The sequence below is a fragment of the Capsicum annuum genome, chromosome 11 (genome assembly GCF_002878395.1).
Source record: "Capsicum annuum cultivar UCD-10X-F1 chromosome 11, UCD10Xv1.1, whole genome shotgun sequence".
In the NCBI taxonomy this organism is placed as follows: domain Eukaryota; kingdom Viridiplantae; phylum Streptophyta; class Magnoliopsida; order Solanales; family Solanaceae; genus Capsicum; species Capsicum annuum.
Window position 1 is genome coordinate 180,537,570 of NC_061121.1, and position 8,947 is coordinate 180,546,516.

The 8,947-nt window shown below is 26.2% G+C and overlaps 2 pseudogenes; both read left to right on the plus strand.

Moving 5' to 3' along the window:
- Positions 1–8,947, plus strand: part of LOC107847089 — a 50,731-nt pseudogene that overhangs the window by 35,856 nt on the left and 5,928 nt on the right.
- Positions 5,423–5,964, plus strand: LOC124888533 (annotated as a pseudogene).

Below are 8,947 nucleotides of genomic sequence, written 5' to 3' on the forward strand. Positions count from 1 at the left end.
TTTCCTAACACTATACCAAAGAATGAAAGAAAAATCTGAAAATTACAGAATTTACCAATTTTTTTGAATCGAAAACAAATTTTATGAATCGAAAATCAATTTTTTTAGAGTTTTTTTGTGTTAGTGAGAGTATGAGAGGAAGAGAAAATGGAAGACGCTTGATAGAAAACCCGTTTATCTTGAAAGTTCTTTGGATTGAGTCGGATTTGGGTTATAAGTTGGGTCGGGTATGGGTTAAATTATGATAGAATCCAAAATTAATTTAAATAGATTAAACTAAAAAAGGACAAACGCATAGGAAAACATGTGTTCTGCCATTAGTGAGAAGAGTATATATATGTACTTTTTCATTAACGACAAAAATATATTTATACCTACAATATAACGATGCGTATATCTGCACCATTAATTAAAATTCAGGGATATATTCATACTTTTTATTTTTGTAATTTAAATGGGAAAAAGTGGACATTTCTGAAAGGCATGATTTGTAATTTAAATAGAAAAGAATGGGCATTTAATGGTAGTTGCTATAAAATCCAAATTAGAAAAAATAAAAGATATCCTATCTCAACAACATGTTTTTATAAATTATTTTAATGACTATAATACCTTCAACCTTTTGTATAAATAGCTTTAAGCAACCATATTGAAGATGTCCTTTCTAATAGTATATAGAATATGGCGCGATATTTCTGAAGACTATTATTTTGGCAAGTCGGTATTGTCACTAATTATTGCACCTACAAACTTTTCTTTATCTGCTGAGAAATGACAATATTTTTTCTTAAAAAAAGGAAAATTTTATTATTAGATAAAACCTAAACAACTTTTCTATAATTTTATTGTTTATCGGGATATTTTTAGACTATTATCTAATGAAATAATCTATACACAAGGTCCCCTTATACGATTTATTACTTAATCTATACTAATTCATAAGCATTTTTACTTTAATTTATTACTGAGGCTGATTGATTATCTCCCAAACAACCACAAAGGTTGATGTGGTGGTTCAACACCTCACCCCTTAAGCAAAAGGTTGGGGTCCGATCCCCACCTCTGGTGAATGGAGAAAACTCTGTGGCCAGTTCCCTACCGCTTAGTGCGCTGACAGTTGAACGTAGGATTAGTCTCACAGCTGCTGGCTGTGGGAATACCTTGGGAAAACAAAAAAAAAAGATTATCTCCCAAACGTTGTTACTATTGTTTGGTCGTCTTATTCTGTATTTTTTTTTCAACTTTCCGAAAATGATCATAACTTCCTTTTTAATAATTTCCATTCTTGTTTTTATTTTGAAATTTTAACTTCACAAGAATGATCACAAATAAGGGCATGGCATATATGTGCCTCTTAATACAGATTAATTCATAGACATTATTACGTTAAATTATTACTAAATCATAGTAAATTAGCAATGAGATTCATTAATTATCTCCCAAACTTTCTTACTCCTTTTATTGAGAAAATGGCTAAAAGCCCCTCCAACCTTTACTCCAAATCTCAACTACACGCCTATACTTTGCGGGGGTCCTATGACCCCCCTGAACTATTCAAAATAGAAATTAAAACACTCCTAAAAGCTGACATGGCAAGAGAGTGTATTTCACTCTCTTAGAGTGAAAACGAAAATTATATATTAAAATTTTATTTTTAATATTTTTTATATAAATATTTATAATTTTAACTATTATTTTCTCTTATTCATTTTCTCTCTTATTCATTTTCTTTCTTCTTCTTCTTCTTCTTCTCTTTCTCAAAACAAAAAAAATCCAATAACTCATTAATGGTTTTCCTCATCTTCCTCATCTCTAATTTCATTATGTTTCTCATCTTTCTTGAACACATTAATGGTGTTTTCTCATCTTTCTGATCTCCAATTTAATTATCTTTTTCATCTTTCTTGAATTCATGTGTTTCCTCATCTTCTTCATCTCCAATTTTATTATCTTTCTCATCGAAGAACTCGACAATGGGCTCAAAACGTAAGGCTAAAATCATCAATAAAGTGAAACAGAGCAAATTATACATGATTCATTAATTCAAATTATACAAGACTAAGAGCAGCAAAGTCCAGAAAAGCAAAAGTAGAAGAAGCAAGAATTGAACTTTCCACATACCAAGCACATAAACAAAAATTTCCCTCTGTATTTTTTTAAATCCCTCTGTATTGCAGGGGATGTGGCATTGAATTCATCGGTTGGCCATGAAAATCCTGTAATAATTGAACCTTGCCATTACTTGATTGTATCTCAAGAAAATAATTGGTAAAATCACTTAGTAAGAGGGCCAAATTCTGCGACCCCTACTGTAACTATGGCTGAGGCTGCGACAGTTTCTTGCTATAGGACCTTTTTTTTTAATTGCAATCCAAACAAATCATCACATTTATTTATTTCAAAACAAAATCTGACATTTATTTTGGCAATTCTTGGTATGTAGCTCACAATTACTAAACGATCAAATTTACGGGACCATAAAGCCATTCTAGTTCCCAATTTTCATTTTCTCTAAACATGAAAATGGAAGATATGTAAACTGGTAAAGGAATGGAAAAGGAAAGAGAAATATTAAAAAAAAAGAAAAATAATTAATTTCTTATAAAAAAACTAAAAATTATGTAGTAATATTACGTGGCATTACATGGCAAACGTGTGGTGCTCACTCCCCTATACATATTTGAGTATAAGTTTCTAAGGGGGTAAAATTTTTAATTTTAAATAGTATAGGGAGGTTATAAGACCCCTGCAAAGTATAGGTGTGTAGTTGAGATTTGAGGTAAAGGTTGGGGGGCTTTTGACCATTTTCTTCCTTTTATTTATTACTCCATCCATTTTATAATAGTTGACATGTATACATGGGCGGAGCTGCAGTCAAGTAAGAGTGGTCAATTGAACACCCTTTGTCGAAAAATTAAACCGTGTATACAAATAAAATATTCAGTAATAGGTGGATATAATGACAAATGAACAATCATTTCATGAATTGAGCGTGGTAATCCAGCGGTAAGGGTGTTCATTTGCAGCCCGTAGTTTTACTGTTTGAACCCCGCTTTCAACATCCTTTTCTCTTTGTGTTTTTCACTTTTATTCTTTTGAGGTGATTTTAAATATGACAAGGCTGACAGCCACGTGGATTGTTGGGACCTTCTCATTTCTAAGTTTTACAGCATAAATCAGTCAACATAAAAGAAAAGAAATTAACTATTACTATTTATTTTTAGCTTACCTTTAGATTTTCTTTTATGTTTCATACTTCTTCTTATTATCTTCTGATATGTTTTATTTATTTTTATATAGTTCCACTAGTAGCTAAAATTATTTTTATTGTTAGTAGTGATTTATGTAATGGATTTGTTTTATATGTAAGTGTTAATATGATTTAGTTACTTTGAAATTTATTTTTTCTATTTCGTTAGAAGAGTAAATTTCCTCATTTTTAAGGACCTTGATTTTCTAGAGAAAATATTTTGATCAATCAAATATGAAAAAATAAAAAAATATTTTTCTCAAATATTTCCTCCACACCAAAAATACTCTAGATTTTCTTTTTTATTGTTTGATTTCTGCTCGAAAAAAAGCATAGAACAAATTTTGAGTAGAAACAATTATGCAGGCATCCAAGCCGAGTGGGTGTACCCACTCATGACTAAAATAATATATATTTTGAGCATTTACTCGCCTAAAAAAATTATTCACTCTTTTAAAGCTCGAACACCTTTGACAAAATTTTTAACTCCGCCACTGCATGTATAGACTTTGCATAACTCTTATAAAAAAAATAAATTAGGAGTGTGATTTGACTAATAATGTATATATATCTTATTAATTTTTTAATCTTTATCTATTTACGCGTCTCTTAACTTTAGAATAATTAATACTAAAGTTAGATTTGAAACAAAATGATTAATTATCTGATTATCTCTAGATCTTTTAAATACTTAAATTATTTTGAGATAACTTTTGTTTTTCACAAACATGTCACCTATTTTAAAGAGGGAGTAAAAATGTTAACTTCATGAGAATGATCATAACTTCATTTTTAATAATTCCCAGACATTGTTGATAAATGGGAGAGGTCAATACAATTGTTCAATGGCAGCACAGTTTAGAAACCGCCGCTTCCACAATGCAAGTTAAGAGGGGGTGAGCAGTACGCACCGCAAATTCTCCGCGTGCGTCCCAACAAGACATTCAGGCTTAGGTTAGCCAGTACCACTGCATTGGCTTCGCTCAATTTGGCAGTTAAATCTATCTCTTCATTCTAATTATTGCCGCTTTCCAAAAAGATAAAAAGTACTATTCCCTTCGTTTAAAAAAAAATGACCTAATTTGATTTGACATGAAATTTAAGAAAATAAGAAACCTTTAAATCTTGTGATGTTAAATTAAAGATATATAAAATGTATCAAAATGTCTTTCAATCTTGTAGTCTTAAACATGACATGTGAAAAGTTAAAACCAAAAAATTACTAAAAAGGAAAAAGAGTCATTCTTTTTAAAACGAATCAAAAAAGAAAGTAGGTCATTCTTTTTAAAACGAAAGGAGTTGTATTATAATTGTGCTATTGGATGGTAGTGCAGTGAGTTGTAGTTGTAGATTCTCTACATTTCCCCTACTTTGGAGGTCCGTGTAGGGTAACCTAGGGTGTTGAGAATTTTTAATTTAATTTTTTTATATAACATTGGGGAGGAGGAGGACACTGAGATTGAATACACACACCAAGAAACTCTTATCGGTATATAGCTTAGTTATAAATACAATTGCAACATGTCCACGGCGATAAAATAAGTGGAATCTAGAAACAACTAGATTATCAATCTCATTATGAAATTTTTGAGATGGAAGTGAATTAAATAATTAACAAATAGCACAAGATGTAGAAAAGTAGAGATTCTTGAGAAATTATACCTACTTTGATGCTAATAGATTGTTCATATTTCCGGAATTCAATACTATTTATATATATTATAAAGCAAAGGACGAAGCATTATAAGAAGCCACATGATCATTTTTATTACAAAATTATAGATGTTGCAAGAAAAATTTTGAATTGAAAATTTTAAGTTAATAAAAAATATAAATTCAAATATACGTACTTATTAATAGGTGAACAGAACATATCTTAACCAAACTGAAAAATTCAAATTAATTTTGAATTTAATCTGATCATAACTTCCTCCATGATTTTAGTATTTTAGTGTTATCTCATCTCTTAGTATTTATCATGAATTTGAATTTAAATTAAGTTATTCCAACTCTTTATCTTTATCTCAACTGCAATTTAAAAATTATTTCAGCACTATAAATACATATATGGATACACAGTTGCCAATACACAGGAAATGTTTATATGTTTTACAATTGATGATGATTTAATGTTTATATGTTTTACAATTGATGATGATTTAGGGTTTTGGATGCATTTTTCTTTTGATTTATTAATGGCCTCAACTTTTTTTTCAATTTATGTTGTTATTTTTTTCTTTATTTTGATAACCATCTTATCAAGTTTTCTCGGTTAATGGCTACTGCTCGAGGCAACTGCATATATTTTTTCTCTTATCAAGTTAGCTTTCTTTTAACTGATGATGGGAGGAATCCAGATGAATTTATAAGGATGTGTTGAATAATTGTATCGCGAAGAACCAAATCACTAAGGGCAAAACAGATGCATTTAAGGGCTTGCAAGGGCATCTATTGGAGGAGCTCGAACAGGCTTTCCTTGAGGAAGTGGAGGCTTATAGGAAAATTTGTGCAGCTTCTGCAGCTGAGGCAAAACGCTTGGCTCAAGCACAAAATCTATTACCAACTTGCGACTTGCGGAGGCTGATGAGTTTGAGGACTAAGTTGGTGCTTCTTATATTGTTTGGATTCTTAATTTTAAAGACCTATAATTTTTGTTTCAAAGATTCTTCGTAGCAGTTGGTTTACGGTAAAAACTTTTATGACTATTATTTTCTTTCCGCAAATAGGTATAATCTTTTATTTCATAATGGTATTTTGACTTCTCAAAATGTCTCTTTTTACTATGTTTGCATTATCTAATCTGCAATACTTATATTTATAAATGAAATATCAAAATACTGAATATATATATATATATATATATTTATACTTATATATATGTATAAGATTTGGGTTTAATATTGAAGAATTGAATAGGAAAACATGATTTTTGTTACTGGAGGGAGAGGGAAAATTTCCAAGAAGCGAGAAGAAAGAAACTATTAGGTTATCTGATGTTGCAAAAGTATATTCATCTAACGTGTGGCACGGTAATGCCATAGCATCCATACTAAACACATTTTTGTTCTCTCAGTTTAACGTTTGATTTACATATAGTTAGTGAAAGTCTAAACCGTTGATTACGTATTCATGGTTATACATATATTTAATATCCACCATCCCAAATCATAATATATAAAATTGAAAATAAGATTTATAAATACATTATCCTTTAAAAAAATATTATTAGTTAATTTAAAAATAGAAACCCACAGTAAAAGAGTTCTAAATGAACTCTTATATTTCTAAACTTATCTATATCAAATTTAATGATAAATATATTATTATTATTGATAAATACAAATAATATATTTGTGGTGTGTATATGTCACTTATCATTACTTGCAACTATTTTAAATTTAAAATATAAATTATAATTTAATAATTAAATTCAATATTTTTATAAAAAAAAATTAACAAACAAACAAACAAAAGAAAGAAAAGAAAAGAAAAAAAAGGCGAAAAAAAAAGATAAACTATCAAAAAAACGCGCAAAAAATAAAAAGATAAACTATCATAAGATAATCAAGACTAATAAATTATTAATTTTAAATTAAAAATATTTATAAAATAAAATTACTTATTAGAAATAGTTAGTTATCACATTAATAGTTCTAATTGGACTCTTATCAAGTTTTGAATTGAAAGATTAAGTATTTGAATTTGAAATACATTATCCTTTAAATAAAAAGATTTTCATTATCTTAAAAATAGAAACCCATAATTGAAGAGTTCTAATAGATATTTTGCTATTTCAAACTTATTTTTTTAAAATTTAAATGCTATAATATGTATTTAAATATAATCATATATTTCATAAAATTATCTATATCACATATAATTATTATTATTATTATTGATAAATATAAATAATATATTTGTGGTGTGTATCTAGCACTTATCATTACTTGCAACTATTTTAAAATGTTAAATATAAATTATAATTTAATATTTAAATTCAACATATATATCTACTTTAAATACCTTTATATATCTAAGTCGTCAATTTATTTTTATAAAAAAATTAATAAACAAACAAAAGAAAGAAAAAGGGGCAAGAAAAGAAAAAAACATGCAAAAAAAAAAAGATAAACTATCAAAAGATAATCAAGACTAATAAATTATTCATTTTTAATTAAAAATAATTATAAAATAAAATTACTTATTAGAAATAGTTAGTTATTACATTAATATTTCTAACCGGACTCTTATCATGTTTTGAATTGAAAGATTAAGTATTTGAATTTGAAATACATTATCCCTTAAATAAAAATATTTTCATTATACTAAAAATAGAAAATCATAATTGAGGAGTTCTAATAGATATTTTGCTATTTCAAACTTATCTCTTCAAAATTTAAAAGCTATAAAATATATTTAATTATAATCTAATATTTCATAAACTTATCTTTATCAAATATAATGATAAATATATTCTTATTCTTCTTCTTCTTCTTATTATTTTTTTTATTGATAAATATAAATAATATACATTTGTGGTGTGTATCTAAAACTTATCCTTACTTACGATTATTTTAAAATTTTAAAAATAAATTAAAATTAATTATTAGATTCAACGTATATATCTACTTGAAATACCTTTATATATTTACGTTGTCAATTTATTAAAAAAAATTAACAAACAAACAAAAGAAAGATGAAAAGGACAGAAAAAAAAAGAAAAGAAAAGAAGGAAAAAGTGCAAAAAAAAATATCAAAAGATAATGAAGATTAATAAATTATTAAATTTAAATTAAAAATAATTATAAAGAAAATACTTCTTAGAATTAGTTAATTATCACTTTATATAGTTCTAATTAGACTTTTATCCAATTTTGAATTGAAAGATTAAATATTTGAATTTGAAATACATTATCCTTTAAATAAAAAGATTTTCATTATCTTAAAAATAGGAATCCATAATTGAAGAGTTATAATAGATATTTTCTATTTCGAACTTATCTCTTTAAAATTTAAATGGTATAAAATATATTTAAATATAATTTTATATTTCATAAACTTATCTATACCAAATATAATGATAAATGTATTAAAAGTATTATTATAATTATTGATAAATATAAATAATATAAATTTGTGGTGTGTATCTAAAACATATCCTTACTTGCGATTATTTTAAAATTTTAAATATAAATTAAAATTTGATAATTAAATATAACATATATATCTACTTGAAATACCTTTATATATTTAAGTTGTCAATTTATTCTTATAAAAAATTAGCAAACAAACAAAGGAAAGAAAGGAAGGAAAGAAAAGAAAAAAAGAAAAGAAAAGAAAAGGAAACAAACATGCAAAAGAAAAAAGATAAACTATCAAAAGATAATTAAGACTAATAAATTATTAATTTTAAATTAACATTAATTATAAATTAAAATTACTTATTGGAACTAATTATTTATCACATTAGAGAGTTCTAATTGACCTCATAAAAGTTTTTGAATTGAAAGATTAAGTATTTGAATTTGAAATACATTATCCTTTAAATAAAAAAAAATTCATTATCTTAAAAATAAAAACTCATAATTGAAGATTTCTAATAGATATTTTGTTATTTCAAACTTATCTCTTTAAAATTTAAATTCTATAAATATATTTAAATATAATTTACTTACATATTAATAAAAGATGAAAAAA